This window comes from Astatotilapia calliptera, chromosome 22, assembly GCF_964374335.1.
Source record: "Astatotilapia calliptera chromosome 22, fAstCal68.1, whole genome shotgun sequence".
Classification (NCBI taxonomy): Eukaryota; Metazoa; Chordata; class Actinopteri; order Cichliformes; family Cichlidae; genus Astatotilapia; species Astatotilapia calliptera.
In genome coordinates, this window is record NC_137442.1 from 22,339,941 (window position 1) to 22,356,885 (window position 16,945).

General features: G+C 42.8%; 1 protein-coding gene across 2 annotated transcripts in view; it reads left to right on the forward strand.

The window, feature by feature from the left end:
- The first annotated feature begins 497 nt into the window (after window positions 1-497).
- The window catches only part of col8a2 (collagen, type VIII, alpha 2), a 52,041-nt gene continuing 35,593 nt past the window's right edge, over window positions 498-16,945 (forward strand). Inside the window, exons 1-2 of one of the 2 annotated variants that reach the window (XM_026156040.2) lie at window positions 540-910; window positions 1,110-1,326. The gene's annotated coding sequence lies outside the window, so the exon portion shown is untranslated. Of the gene's footprint in view, window positions 1,327-16,945 lie in introns of both variants that reach the window. The other variant, XM_026156039.2, reaches the window with a different exon arrangement.

The following is a 16,945-nucleotide window of genomic DNA, read 5'->3' on the forward strand; positions in this document are numbered from 1 at the left end:
AGAAATGTAAAAAGATGTGATTAACCGCACTATGGTGATCAAAATGAAGAAAGTGGCACCATGTGACAACTGCACACGACCTACAGCAGGTTTTAGGTGATGGTGCAATGCCGCTTTGAGCCTTACCGTTGTCCACTGTCATGTCATCCACAGACTTTATCAATAAAGCTGCAAAAGAAATAAAGCATAAGCTGGATCTCATTTGAAAGACTGATTTGTGATCATGTTTCAAAACAGTAAAGAGGCTAAAAAGGCAGCGTGATTTCCTGGAGGTGAGTTTGGGAAGGCGAGGAGAACAGTGAGAAACAGAACATGAGACGCCTTCGAATTCCCCTCTTCTCGTGTTTTTTTGTTCCCCTTCCCTCCTCTTCACCCTACCCCACCCCTCTCTGCGCGGCTGCTACCCCACCCCATCCTGCTCACTCCCCTCCTTCTTCACTGCAGCCAGCCACAGACACTTGCTTTTTGTATCAAGGGGGCTAACCCAATGAACAATCCTGTCCGTCTTTCCCAAAATAAGCTGGTGGGAGAGGGATCGTGTAGTAAGCCAGAGAGATTGGAGCAGCGAGGTGCACAGCCCCCCCCGCCCCACCTCGGGTTATAAGTCCTTGGAGTGGGAGCACAACCTGCTTGGACCCAGATACACTGCCTCGCTGCCTGCCTGCCTGACTGACCTGAGTGACTAACTGACTGAGTTCCACTTCACTGCTACTCACTCTCTCTCCCTCTGTGTCCTGCTCCCTTGCTCCTTCCCTCCTACTTTCCACCCTGGAGAGCAAGAGCGCACAGATTGGGAAGGTGTTCCTCAGACCTGCGTCTGGACAGCTCGAAGACGACACAGAGAGGACGTTTCCCCATTCTCACCCTTTCATCACCTCTGTCACTTTTGCCACCTCTGCCCCCCCAAAAAGTACATGGATAGAACTTTTTTTCTTTCTCCCTTTCTCCCTTCCTTTTTGTTTGTTTTTGTTTTTGCTGGAAGCAGAAAATTAAAAGTTTTGCAGACAGTTATCTCAACCTGCAGTTGAAGATTTTCAGTTTTTAACTTTTGCATTTTTTTTTTCTTTTCCTTTTTATTGTTTGCTTGTTATTCTTGCACCTGCGAGCAGCGCTGGACCAATTCCGAGTGCCAGATCTTTGCCCAGGAGGACCCTACTTGTTCGCTGAAAACCTGATGCCATCACATCCCATGGGAGACACGAGTGGCTGAAGGAGGGAGGTAGAAGAGACCCTGAACCACCTGACACAAACACCTAACGCTGCCCTTGCCCAGCGATCCTCCCCCCCACCCCTGCTCTCCTCCACCGAGTCTCTGAGGAAAGAAAGGTAAGCAGGTTTCCTCTGAATCCATTAGCATCCTCGTGGCCTGTCATCTCTTTTCTTTTTTGTGCCTGAGGTGGCTAAAAGCAATTAAGAGAGAGAGCGGGAAAGGAGGAAAAACAGATTCCATTTGTTAGTCATGGGACTTGCATAATTCTCCTCAGTCCTAAGCCAGCGCACAGCGTAACAACTTGCAGACTAAAAAGAACTGAGCACACCAAAAGCACACTCAAGTGTTCCACTCACACTGTGTGGACGCTGATTTTTATATAAAATTTGTAGCTGCGCACCGTCTGTTGATCTTTGAGTGTCCCGTGAGATCGATGATCTGGACTGTTGCTTTGTGTATGCGAGTTTGAGATCTGGGCTAAGACACTGTTGATGCATCCATGCCCATACATCTGGGACTTTAGTTGATGATGTTGAAGGGGGCGTGGTGTGCATTGCAAGTGTGTATCGGGGGCTCGGCTGTGCAGCAGGATATGTTCAAGGTTACAAATGTAACAAGGGTGTCCTCCATCTGGATGGATCTGTGTTTTCTGTGTAATGCAATAGCTGCTCTTAATCATATAATGATTGGTATGTGCAAGTGCAAAGGAAGATTGCAAACGCACACAAAACGCACACATGCTCTTCTCTTCTCTGCTCTGTCCATCCACTGTGATACCTCTGGCAGGCGACACTGCATTCCTTTGTAACGGCATCCTTCCATCGCAAACAGAGAGAGGACAGACAGTTGTGACTCCGAGCCCTTGGGTGTACTGCACGACAAACTAGCAGGGATAGATAGAGAAAAAATGCAAGCTCTGTTGAGGAGATACATTTTTGATCACATGTGTTTTAGTGCACCAGCAGCAGCAGCGGCGGCGGCAGTGGCTTGTGGTGGCAGCAGTAGAGTTTCTTTGCAAAGGAAGGAGGGGAGGTAGAAAAATATACAGAGTAAGAGAGGTGTAGAGAGAGAGTAAGAGACAAAAAAGTGGAGGGGGGGAGTCTGGAAAAGACAGCGGTCAGGAAATCTGAAATCCAAAAACATTTGGCAGCATCCCTCTACTTTGCTGGCCTACGGCAAGAAAAGTCTACTAAACGTGTACCTGTGTGTATGTGTGAGTGTGTGTGCTGGTATGTGTGCACACATGCTTGCCCTAATGTGACTGGATCTCCACTAGAGTGTGTAAACAGTCGTATGGGACACACACTGGAGTGTGAGCGCTCTTCTTTGTCGGTGAGCAACAACAGGAGTGTGCAGAGCTGCTGGTGTGCAGCAGTGAGCCAGCTTCCAGTCAGCTTTCCACACGTGCATGGCTTTGTTTCGATTAAAGAATTGATAGATTAAAAGATTTACATTCCTCTCAACTTCTTCAAGAATTAACGGTCTGTTTTGTGTTCAGCGCTTGACAAAACCTGGGCTAAATGGCTTTCACCGATTTGCACCCTCCAGTGGGCGGCGACTGGTCAGTTAGTGGCTGACTTGTGGTTACAAGCAGCTCAAGTGTGTGTTTTGTGTGTAGTGCATTATATAACCACAGTTACCAGACTCCAACCAGCTGCCCATGCAGGCCTTTGATACAGAGTGCCAAAAGTGTGACCAAGCATACACAAGCAACAGTCACGCTGGATACACAGCGGCACACACGGCACACTTTATGCCCCGTGTAAAGCAAACACCTCCATGTGGATTTACACCTCACACACACACACACACGTTTCCAACAGATGAACATACTCGACTGTCAGCGCTGCTGCCAGACTGCCTGCTCATATACTGCTGAGCTTCTCATCCCCCACTGCATTCAGTTTATAGAGTGTGACGTTTTTACACTCCAAACTCAACACCAGCTCTTGAATTTTTTCCCCCTCAGTAGTTTAAAGGGAATTTATTTATTTTCTTCCTTAAATGTTGCAGTAAAAGGATAAAGGACATCTTTGTGGATCTCTAAACTCTTGGGCGAGCTTTCATAGCCATTACAGTGGCACAGACCAGAGACAGCCAGCAGAAAACCTGTACTCGGATGTCTCCCTCGTTACAAATACCCATCTGTTTTGCTAATGTCCTGTATTTGTGTGATCGAAGAGCAAAACAGAAGGATAATAAAAATAGAAATGTTGCTGTGCTGATGAACTGTGTCACCCTCTTGTAAAACAGTCCAAAGAGTGTGACCTCAAGGGGGCAGAATAGCAGGCAGTTTCAAAGACACCTGGCACTGTGTAGTTAAAAGCATACCTATTGTTCTCTCTGCTAATTTTCAAATGAATCTTTATTGAAACATGTTTAAGTAATCTTAAAAATATTATTCTTTTTATAAATTGCCTCACAACTCTGATAACATTCAAAGAGGTGTCCTAATTCACTGTTACAGTACAGCTGATCATGATTCATTTTCATTTTCGCTGACTTAGAGGAGGGGATATCCGCAGTCCATCACATCACTTACCAACTGTACTCAGTTTTCAGCCTCCCCTCTTGTGCTGTTAAATGATGCCAAACCACTTTTAGCAGACTGTATCAGTTTCATGTGCTAGATTGTGCTTCCTCGCAGTCCCTTTGTAGCCGTGGCTGTGTAAGCTTTTGCATGTGTGTTTGTGTTTGAGAGCGGGCAAGCACTTGTGGCTCTATTACTTTCAGTGCTAGCAGGAAATGAAGGAGAATGCCACTCATTTTCCAGCAAACGTAAACGCCCACCTTATTCCTACACACACACACATACACAAAATCACATGAATGGACACACATACAAGTTCTCCCTGAGCCTTTTGAGTCGTGGTCTTTTTGTTTGTCTGTGGTTTTATTATATAATCCTTATTTTTACTTTGTTCTTATGTTACTGGGGATTTTTCTTCTTTCATATCTGTTCCTTCTGTGTTCCTAGCTTTTTTGTTTGTTTGTTTGTTTTTTACAAGTACTTCCTATTTTATTTTGAAACTTCTTCTACGATTTTAGTTTGCTCTAGTGGTGTGGAATACTGCAAATTCTGGTACTGCAGATACCAATACCGATGCCGATACTTTTATCTTATATAGGCAGCTGATGCAGGGTAGAGCAATGTGTAATAACTTAAGAGATAATCATCAAGAGACCTGGAATGTAAGGTCTCTAAAGCACTTCGCGTCAGCTTCTGTTGTTTAAACGTGCTATAGGCTATAAATAAAACAGACGTGACAGTCAACACAAAAAGGTTCAGACATTTTTCATAGTTTGAGATATATTTTTTTCATTTCCAAAAGAAAAATAAATTATTTAACACAAATCAGCAGGCGGCATACTGATCTCAGAGGATATTAGGCTACTATCGACTCTGATATCAATACTTAGATATTTGGATCCATCTGCCCACCTCTACTCTCCTCCTATCTTCCTGTTTCTGCCCTTGTTACTGTGTTGTTTGGGTTCACCTACGCCATATTATGCTTTTCTACCAGATGTGTGTATTTGTTAGGTTTTCTGCTTCCTTGCTCCCCTTCTGTTATTTTGTCGTCTCGTAAAGGTTAAAGATTTCCCTGCCCCCTTGTGAGCCTGGTTTAAAGTTCTTTTGTTCGGTATGCCAGCTGTTAGGTCAGCCTTAAGAACTTTCCTCCATGATTTTCCTAACATGACTCTGTGGTACACAAACAGACACAAATACTGTGCAGCACCCATTATGTGGAATGCTAACTGGTGCTGCTGATATACTGAATGAAGAATTCCAGTGAAGGATGGGGGAAACACTATACAGGTCCTGTTCTTGATCAGAGCCTGGCCCATAACATTAAAGATTAATTGGCTGGATTTCTTTTTCAGCTAATAGGGGAATTAGAAAAAGACACAGTGAAAGGCATGAACTTGTTTCCCCGTGCCGACGCATGGAGATTTGCATCCTGCCTCCTTTTGCTTCCTTTGACCTCGTGTGTTTATACTGTCTAAGCTTATTTGAACATCAACAGTAGCCATCTTGGCCCGCACATGCGAGCTGATATATGTGGAAGTCAGTTAGCTGAATGGCAGATAGTGAATCTGCGCAAACATGCGGCCCTCCAGAGTGGATGGAACAGCATGTTATTAATCAGGCCCTTGTTTTGAAGGACATTGTTTTGGCTCTCAGCTCAGAGCTAGAGGACAGAAAGACGAGGAGAGGGGGAAAAAATGCAGTTTTCTCTCATTTGAGCTCTGTTTCATGTGGATTAGAATTTTGACAGCTTTGCTTATTTAGTTTTCTATTTGAATTATTCTCTGATTCATTTACCTGTTTCCCTTTATCTGTGTTTACCGATCTCCCACTCCTATTCCCTCATAACTGTGTCTGGACCAGAGGAAGTTTTTCCACTGTGCTGGCAGCAACAAGGGGATGGAGAAAGAGAGACGGGGGGAGAGCAAGCAGTGGGGAGGCTTGGCAAATGTGTTATTTTCCCTCCGCCTCCCATTGACTCTGTCAGCAGTGGTTCAATCTTTTAAAAAAAGAAAGCGTGCAAGCTCAAAGTAGCTTGACAACATACCCTTTTCGGCTATCAGAAGAAACTTATCAGTCATACAGCAGCAGGAGGAAACTGGCGGTGGCATTACTACCCCACCCCCCAACAGCCCCCTTTCTCCTTGACTTTTATCCAGTTGTTTTAGCATCTCTCCGTTTTCCCCATTTCTTTCCATCTTATTTTACTGGTTTAGTCTACAAATCCTTTTGGACTGAACCCCAACTCTTTACTGGGCTCAAACTAAAACCCCTGTGGTAAAGCAGTGCTCTTCCCCAATGCCAAACATTGCTTTTAGTCAGTGAGGCCTGAACAAAGCGCAGTGAGGAAACAAGCCGCGGACGGAATACGTATTGAGCAACAGCTTCCCGGAGTCACATCTATGCTTTTCCCGCCTGCCTCTGAGTGTTGTGGGATGACAGCTTGTGTTTCCAAAGGGAACCCAACAGGAACAAACAGGAATGAGAGCGTTGGTGCTCATCCAGCAACAGAGATGTTTCTAGTTAATGAGATGTGACATCTGCTGTTCTGCTGATGAGGCTGAGTTTTCCTTGGTTTTAACTCTGGATGCAAGGATGTAAAAGATTCCCAGCATCTCCAGGGGAGGTGTGGAGCGATGTCACTGCTCAAAAGTCTCATAACACCGAGAGAAGCCAAAAGAAGACTGTTTGATGTGTGGGCGGCCGCGTAGCCCACGTGTTTGTACGTTCAGATAGTTAGTGCAAATGAACATGTGCGCGGAGTGCATGTGGGCAAGTCTATTTGTCTTACCTCTCATTCATTGCCCCCCTCTTGCCCCCACTTAACGTCTGGCGAGGGTTTTGTTTGGGGCTTCCAAAAGCAGGACTTTTGGCCAACTCTTAACAGGGGTCAGCTCCTCAGTATAAAACTTACATTATCCCTCTTTTCATCTTGTTGCAGACGTACTTCCCAGGCCAGCAGTTTATTTTTTATTATTTCACTTCAGATGCGGGATGGATATATCTCTCTCTGACGGGTCAATAGTGAGTAAGGGTTTGGAAACAGCTCTTCTGAGACTATTTGAAAAGCTCCAGACTTTGTTTTTGTTCAGTCTGTGCTTGATTTAGATTTGCGCGTAGGTGTTTGTAAAAAAAAAAAAAAGGAGAAAAGAGACTAGGGTTATTGTGGTGTTATGATCCCCTTGGAGCCGGATAATAAAAAGTATTTCAGAAAGCCAGATTCTCTGGTGTAGAAAGGGGGATGCTTACTAAGTGACAAATGTATCACATGCTAACACAGAGTAGAGTTTTCCCAGTGACCACTTGTAGACAACAACAACGTCTGCTATCAACAAACAACCACACTGCTAAATTTGGAGCTTCTAATTTCTTTATACCACAGAAATGTGTATTAACCACACCCCCGGAGCAACAAAAGTGTCATCTATTTGACCTACGCCATCTAGTGGTCACAGGTATAGTGGCCTCAAACACACCGCAACTTAAGAAAAATGGTGCAACAACAGGAAAAAAAGCTCACCAAAACCCCTCACAAAACACAACAGAAGTATTTTTGGGAAGGCAATAACGTGACGGAACAGCAGCGGAAGAGACAAGCTAACAGTAAATGGCTAGCAGCAAACATGTATGTGCAGTATTATACGAGTCATGTGATTAAAACACACATTACCTGCATCTTTTCCTCCCTCACAACACGAAGAATCCTCCATGTCTTTTGTCTCAGAGCGACCCTTCACGTTTTGGTTTCTGTCACTTCCAGAACTGGTCGGTCACAGTAATGTCTCCGCATAAACACGTCCATTATGTTTTCTGAGATTTTGCTTTTCTGTACTTTCATTGTGTTCCATTCAAGTTCCAATATATTTCCATACTTGCACTTGCTAGTGTTTTCTTAAGTTGCAGTGCATTTAAACTATCAGGACCAACATACATAGAACTTACAGGTAATAAGGAAGAAAAGGAAGAACTCAAAATTATATGTTTGTCACTCTTCGTGTAGGTTTTTGTATATAAAGAGCCTACCTGTGCATGAACATGGAGTTCACTGGGAGAAGTGTGAAAAAATGTTTAAAAGAATAAAAAAAAAAAAAATACACAAAAGCACAAGCTGTGGCTGCAAGAAACATGTTTCATTGTTCTTAACTCTCAGTTTATTTTAGCTCTTTGTATTGCTACATTAGCTTTGCTTACTTTTCTGCAGCACGCTAAGGACCAACAACAGCACAAGAAAGAGTACTTCACAGACTGGTTGTTTGTGACACTGCCCCCTGGTGCCATTAAACAGCTACAATATGTAGATGACAGTCTGCAAAGCTGTATGTGAGCAAATGCAGACAAGAATGCAATATCAAAAAAGTCACCTTTGTGCTACTGAGAGTCACTGCTGGCATGATTAAGCTGCAGTTGTCCACTATGAGGGAAGGGTTGCCGCAAGCCGGTATAAAGTTGTTATCAGATTTTTATCCTCATGTGAACGGGATCCTCCAGGATGACAATGCCCCAGTCCATATGGTTTGAGATGTCACTGAGTGGTGTGATGAGTATAAAAACCATGGACTTTCACATGGACCAGTTTTAAACTCAATTGAACTCGTGTTTGAAAGTGTTCTTCACAAAAACGTCAATACGTCTTAGAGGAATGGTGCTTTGTCTCTCCAGAAGATCTCAACAACCTTGGAAAATTAAAATCAGGGCATATTGGAAACATATTGGAGTCTCTGGTGACAAAACACCTCACTAAGACATTTATGTTGGTTTTTCATTTCATTTCTCACCTGTCTGTTAGGACTCAAGAGCTAAAGCTGAAATATTGCTGCTTTATTACTCTGTTCATACAAAGAAAGAAATCTGAAGAACTTTAAGTCAGTGTCTAGATGGCAGTGGTTGTGATACCTATATCACATGGGCCAATCGTACATTGGGTTCACAAGGGAAAACTTCTTTCCCTATTTCTAAATAACAATGGCTCCTTCTTGTATCCATACCAGATTTCTAATCTATATTATTACTACACTTTATAGTAATTTTATTCCAAACCACAATGTTTACCTAACCATAATGAGGTACTTGTTTTAAAATAAACCAAGATTTCTCTGGAACTTTTGTGTATCCAGATTTTAGCATTAAGTTCGTCAGTACCTCTAAAGCCAATCATTTCATCTGCAGCACTTGTTGGTCTTAAACGCTTTCAAAATATTATATGTTTTATGCTCATAAGATGGGGGAGATTTATTAACTTAAGTAACTATATTGCAATGATGATCTGCTGCTCAGCATGATATAAAATGAAAACACATTAGACTGTCAGTGTTCCTTATGTCCTTTCACTTGCAGGTGACCGCAGGTACTCACCACATGGCCACAAACATATGTAACCCATCTTTTATCCAACCTTAAAAAAACTAGCAGGGTTTGCCAGTTTCTGCCCAGATAAACACCTGAAATTTAACTTGGCTTGCAGTGTTTCTCGAGGAAGTGGGTTTAAAACAACTTATCCCTGCAGCGGACCACCCCCTCGCTTTTGAGCTGTGTCTTTTGAAAATGCTCTTATACCATACTATATTGGCATCTCAGTAGCACAAATTACACCTCTGATGGTTCATACTGTCTTTGTGTACACTTATTTATATTTACCATGGCTCCATTCCCATATGAAGCGAAAAAAATAGAAGAAAAGGAAGAAAAACTAAGCTCTTACATTATTCCCTGATTGTTCAGTGCAGGGTGCTTTTTCTCTCAGACTTTATGTTTAAATGGCTTTGGCTTAGAGACCTAATCCTTTCTGTAAAGACTTTGAGGCCATTGAGCAACATGTGTTTCATAATGCAAATGCTCAAAGGCTTTAGGCAGCATACAACACAACCAGTCCTTCAAGGCTTTTGTCTTGATCATTTCCTGTAATCAGCAGCAAAGTAGTGAAACGACAAAATGGAAAAAAAAAAGCTTTGTGCTCATTCCAGCTTGTCTGAGGTGCATGCAGTGCAAGCTTTGCTCTACTGTTCTTGTGTGTGTGTGTGTGTGTGTGTGTGTGTGTGTGTGTGTGTGTGTGTGTGTGTGTGTGTGTGTGTGTGTGTGTGTGTGTGCATGGTCCTAACTGCAGTTCTTTTGTGTTTATCCCAAAAATATATGTAATGCTTTCTGGAGTCAGACAGCAAAGGCGATGCTGTTTGGCAGCGCTTCTAAGTCCCTAAAGAAGCTGTTGTGGGAGAATTATTGTGTTTCATGCTCACAGGAAAGGTTCTGCCTATAGAAAACAATTTAGGACGGATACATGTGGAGTTGCATTTCATGGAAAACATTTGCGATGCTCCGCAGTGAAAACCAAGATAAACACCAGACTGACTGCACGACAGCCTTATCGCCTGCCTTTCCACTTTGCATACATTTACAATATGGAACTGCTGTTGGCTGTAAAGCAACGCAGACATGAAGTATTTTATTAAAAACTGAGGAAGGTCAAAGATTTACATGATCTGATTAAAATCTGGATATTTTGCAGGTGATATATTACAGAATAAGCGAACGGAAATAAAACATGCCTAACCAGACATTAACCATGCAAGTCTGTGACTGTTTGGACAGTGAACGCTACAGAAGTACAACCACTTCTGGGAAGATGTTCTTTGGCCAACCAACATAATACTTAATTAGGGAGGGCATTGAATCAATTACCACTCACCTTCATGTGGTTTACAGATGGCTGTGCACTCTCTCTCTACACTTTTCCATCTATTTCATCTGCAGGCCCTTAGTTAAAAAAAAAAGCACCCAAAAAAAAGAAAGAAAAAGAAAAAAAAAGACGTTGCCTCATTGCTAATTTGAACCAGAGGAGTGGTCATTTCCTAACAGTGGGCCCCGGCCGAACCGACAACCAGCCCAATGAGCCTCAGCTGGATTGCTCCCAAAACTGGGCAGAAACCACACAAACCCTAGTCTTCCTGACATGTGGTGAAAGTGTGATAGGGATATGGGAAACATCAGCACGAGTTAGGAAAGAGAGATGGAAACACATCTATTTGGAAGACTGAAGTTGGACAGAGTAAAACTGGGGAAGGAGAAAAGTTGAAGGGCCTGCTTTTGGAAGGAGGAGGTAGGAAGAGATGAAAGCACATGGACAGATGAAGGTAAAGAACATAATACTGAGAAAATAAGCTCAGTACGAGGGCACGTCACTTTGTAGCAACCGTGTGCCGTCTTTGATCTGGTTGAGGTTTGAATGAGGGTCAGCAGAAACATGCAGGGTCTCCTGTTTACTCCCAGATGTACATTATTTGCTTTGAATTACTAAATATGAAGTTACCTTTTTTCTATTCCAATATGTGTTCACCCACTATGCCCATTCTTCAAATTTACAATCAACATGTCATCAGTCTGAGTATTTCTTTTAAGATTTAAAAGCCACAATTGATGAATCACAGTGCTGCCTTTATATTGTATTAGTATTTAATTTAGCAACATGGTCTCATTGTGTCCTGTCATACAGGATTAATTTGTTCTACTCCAATCACTGTAACTGGATATTCTGTATCTGTCATTGTCTGGAAGAAAGAGGCAGGGATAACAAGGAGGCGGAGGAGGAAGACGAGAGGATGCAGACATGTCTGCCAGATCAATATAGTGAGACAACGTGTCCTGAATGCTGCGTCCCTGCCATATGACAGCCCGCTGATTCAAACCTTATGCTGGAAGAAGAGAGACAATGAGCAGACTCCAGTGTTAGGGGCTTGTTCACGGTTAAATTGCAAAGAAAAATTTGAGGAGGGCTTTCGCTTGTACTGAAGCCTTGTTTTTCTGAACTTTTCGATGTTACAGTCTGGAATTTGCAAAGGGCCACTTACATATAGGGACGGTGTTACAGTGAATTATTGCAGATACCCCTAGCATTGTGGACTTTTCTTTTAAGCATTGTTGGTTTTAATAATAATAGATTGGATTTATATAGCGCTTTTCAAGGCACCCAAAGCGCTTTACAATGCCACTATTCATTCACTCTCACATTCACACACTGGTGGAGGCAAGCTACGGTTGTAGCCACAGCTGCCCTGGGGCAGACTGACAGAAGCGAGGCTGCCATTTCGCGCCATCGGCCCCTCTGGCCAACACCAGTAGGCGGTAGGGTAAAGTGTCTTGCCCAAGGACACAACGACCAGGACAGAGAGCCCAGGGATCGAACCGGCGACCTTCCAGTTACAGATACGCTTCCCAACCCCCTGAGCCACGGTCGCCAACAATGCTAACACTCATCAGTGGTGTTATTAGGTGCTGCAGAAGATTCAAGCAAAAAATCAGCTAAACTAATCACGCATATTTAGTCCAGCACCTTACAGTTGGCTCATAGAGTCAGGAGAAGACAACTGGTTTGAAAGAGAAGTGAACGAGTGAAAGAGCCAGCTCTTATTCCTAATGCCATAACCCAGTGCGTCACGCAGTACTGCTAAAGAACACTTTGTGGGTAACTGACACACATTAGCAGTTTTGACAAGAACTGCATTATCTGACACACCAGAAATATAAGTATAAAGTAGCATAGAAACCACACAAATCTAGAAGTGCATGGTTAATTTAACCTGGCAGAAAGCACCTTCCCCCCATTTCCTTTTATTAAAACCAGTTTCTAATTGGCGTTGCCTCTTGCTGGGGTTACCGAGCTGCCACAATGATGTAGGTTTGACGCAATATTTTTTGGTTTCTTTTGGTCTAGAGACTGAACAGCAATACCACCTGGCAACCTCTGGTTGTGAGGGAGAAATCTTTATTCCCAGACTGGTTGCAGACGGGTGAAACTGGTCACAAGGAGAAAGCAGATGCTGCACAAAAATTCTTCTTGTGATTGCTTTGTTCACTAGTTCACTAGCAGATTGCTGCAGTTGCTCATAGTTTGCATGGTGGACACAAACTACAGAAGACTTGTCTGTAGCCACTCATTATTTACTCTTTGAGATGTTGTGACACTTGAAAAATGTGACTCAAACAGGAAACAGAGGATGTTTGCTTTCAAAGTAAAAGTTTGACTTTTCATAAACCACAGCTTTTAATTTTAAATGAATTCAAATGAATGTTTCGTGTTTCCAGTTTGTGTTGCATTTTTCACAGTTTCACTACAGCTTGGTGAGTATTGTTCATGGATAAGTCGGTGCAAACCACTGGTGACTACATCAACAGGTGACCAAAGGTATCGCAAGGAGGTTCTTGGGGCAGCATCGTATACTTTTCTGCGACCAGTTACACGTAGCGACAACAGACGACTCGCAAACCAGTTAGGGAATGCACATTTTCCTTAGCAGTGACTGCTGACAACATCGAGCAACCACTTGCCAACCAATCCCTGAATACACAGTTTTCACTACTCACTGCTAGTGACCACTGACTGGTCTCTATTCCTGCATGAATGGATTTTTAGCAATGGAGTTCACACCAACTGCCAGCAATCTTCAGCAGCCACACGCAGCCTGCGTATTCTTTGCGTGGTAGTCAAGTAGTCACAGACAAGTCTCTAGGCTAGTGTGACCAAGGCCTTAATGGTATGTTACACATTTCCTTGCTCTGATTGCTAATTCATTCTTGATTTTCATACCTCTGCAGGTGCGTCTGAGACATTCTAGACTAATAGATTTGCTCTTACTCGTTTATCTTTCAATTCCAGGCTTCTACATGAGTGACAAAACTCAAGACCTTTTAAAAAAGTCTTTTAGACATTGCCACAGGATAACAATTTCGTTAATTTTGAATATAATATAAGAATATGAAATAATAGGGGAATGTACAGTCCACTATATTGGTTGGTTCCTTTATCATTAGTTCTTCATGCTGAAACCATACCCAGGCTGCAAACATTTTCACTAAATATACATATTTCTGCCAGAATCTGTGTTTTAGCTTTGTCTTTTTTGTTTGCAGTCTGATGTCTTGTCTTGAGGTATGCTTAGGAAGCTTAGCTATGCCAGACCAGGCCATTACCTCTCACGTGGAGACAATGATAAATCCAGACCATGTCAACACTTGTTGGAAATATGCAGATGCCCGGACAGTACACTCTTATAGTGCCCTAATGAATTGTAGGGGTTTCCTTGGGGGGTCTTTATATGGGTGCATGTGATCCAAAAAACAGCTTCTCTGACATTTCTCTCTGTCTTGTGTCTCGTTTCGTTTCTGTGTATAATTCTGTTGATTGCAAATGTCTTGCTGTTTTCCCCAGAGTTTTGGTTGTTGAAAGGCGATCTCCCAGTGTGCACAAAGTGATGATGAGATTCAAATTATTCCAGACTTCTTTCCTAAGGCAAATAATGCTTCTGTTGCAGAACACATTCTTGCTGCTATCCTCTTGCTGCTGTTAGTCACACTAATTTCACAGGTTTTTTCCACGATTCAGATGGGTTTTTTTGCTGGCATTTAAAGCTTTTGACTTGTGAAATTCAAAATGTATGAGTACATTGTGATAAGAACATGTAAAAAATGCATAAGCTATGATTTGCGCCAATACTAGGGTGTTACATCATGTTTTGTTATTGAGTCTATCACTTTGGAGCAGCACTCAAACCAAATACAAAGCAAAATTTCATCTCACATTACTTGTGTGAATGCAGTGGCATGAGTAAGGATGTTATCAGTGTCTTATCATCAGGAGCATCAGGTGAGAAGAGCTGATGTGTCTTTGCAATCCAGTGTAAAGCAACTTTCTGCATAAGTTTAAACATTTTTAGTTGTGCAAATGCAGATTCCCGTCTTCCCATCACTTGATGCATTGCATAGACTTTGTATGTAACTCCTAAGGAAGAGGTGTAGGTTCGATGTACTGAGGTGGAGGGTAACATCATGGAGGCTGAGGTGGAAGATGGGTGTGTAGCATTTAAATTTGAATTCAATTAAACTTATACTAATGAGTGCATTTGCAGGTTTCTATCTAACAATAACATTGTTACTGTACAGAATCTGACCTCTGTTAATATTCTTCTATTGTCAAAAAAATTCATTGGCTGTCGTCTGCCTGAAGGCCATCGCCAGATCCTCCTGTCTCAGGAAAACCCGTGCCATCACAGGTGTGCACCCCACCCACCACCAGTTTGAGCAGCTGCCCGACACCCCACCCCTGTCCACTCACCTCACCAATCTGAGCCATGGTCTGAGTAACCCTCATCACTCAGGCCACTCAAATACAGACTCTGTACTCATACTACATCTGTACTGTACTCAAACTCCTACACATACCACTACAGGCTAATTTTGCTTGTTTATTCACAAACTGGTGTGAAAGCTAAGGTAGTTAGAGCTCCACCAAGCAGAGGTTGGCATCAGTGGTTTTCTTACTGCTGCTTTACTTCTTGACCAGTGACAAATATCAAACAAATGGTAGAAGACTCCACTGAGTCTGCGTCTGTTAATCTGCTAATCTACTCCATGTGACAAAATTCTCCTGTCTTTATCCCTACACATTACACAGCTCGCAATACAGTTATTCAGAAGGGGGGGGGGGGGGGGGGGGCTGTAATGCTGCCAGTGTTCAAAATTGTCCAAATAGTTCTTAGGCCTGCCAGACACAACAGCATATTCACAGTGCTTGCCTGTATATTTTATTCAGTCTTGCACATTTTGATCCTGTATTTGTTGAGTCTTTTAGCAAAATTGGCATTTTGCTTTGCTTTGCATTTTTTGACACTTCCTACATATCTCGCTTGTCTATTGTCAAGAGACACCACGGTGGCACCGTTGTCCTTGTCCATTTTCTGCAAAGTGCATGTGAGCAAGTTTCGGGTGCTCCTCAACACGTTCAGGTAAACGTCAGAGACGATATATGGCTGATCTGTAACCTCTGCTGCATCCTATGTACTCCCTGCAGCTTCTCTGTGTTTTCCCACTGGTGCATCACTCACTCCATAGAGGGCGTCTGGAATGCGTCTGCAACCACTTTCGTTGCATTTTTCAGATTCAAGACGAGAATTCAGACAGTAACACAAAGCATCTCTGGTGGGTGGGAGCATAGATACAGAGGATACAAAGTAATGGATCGTGTTGTTTGTTAGCTGAGAAAATGGTCTGATCCCCAGATATTGAAATTGAGACTGTCTAGAGCTTAACTGTTTGAAAAGTGTGTTAGAACAAAGAAACATCTTTGCTTTGCTTTCTTATTATTCTTTGGGAAACTCAGTTTTAAATGCACATGTTAAGGTTTTGTCTCCACTATCAGTCTAGACTCCATTTATTTACACATCTGTGCTTGTACGATAAGCAAATTGTAGCCATTACCGTATGAGTGTGAGAAGGCAATTGCGTTTCTTTTTTTTCGCCTCACAGTGGGGATAAATAAGCAGAGGCAGACAGGGTGTGGGGTGGGGGATGTGGGTCAGAAAAAAGTAAAAGTAAAAAACGTGCACAAACAAAAATGAGTGTGACCACTGTGGGAGATGTGGTGAACATCAAGATGGGGGGAGTGGGGTTGAGATGGGAGGGTGGGTGGTTGGGTGAAAGAAATTTGGCATCTTGGATGGAAACGAAGGCCTGGAGCCGGCACGTACTCGCACATAAACACGTGCGCATATACGCACACCAAGACTGTCCAGACACCGGCACTCATCATTCAAACGGCTTTTTAAGAGCCATTTAAGTAATTCCAATAAAAACCGCAGCCGTTATAATACCTTGTCCATGGGAGACAGAAAGAGACTAAGTTATGGCATGGGCAGGGGTAGGGGGTGAGAGGTGGTAGAAAGAAAATGCAGGAAAAGTAAGTCAGACAATGTTTGTTTTCAAGTCTGCACTTTGAATCCTTTTTTTTCACGACATTCTTACTCTCTGCTTTTCTCTGCAAGCACGAGGAAAGTTTGGCAGTCTGGAAAATAATTTGGAGATAGCAATAAGGTGCAAAGTTTTGATATAACTGCCACGCGTATCAGCAATCATTTTAATACCTCCCTTAGACAACAGTGTGATTTTTCCCACCTGGTTTTCTTTGTGTTCTTGTAGGCAATTTCAAGTACTGATCCCGTGTTGGCAACTTGGTTGCTGGGAAACATTTGACCCTGTTGCGTTTTGCTTCCGTTTGCTACCTTTCTTATATCCCCTAATGTGTGACCCATGTGTCACCCGTGTGCTACTGTTTTTTTTCATGACTGAGTCATCCCCATCTCTCTCACTGAGACCCAAGAGGACTCTCTGCACTGCAAAAACTCAAAATCTTACCAAGTATATTTGTCTTATTTCTAGTCAAAATT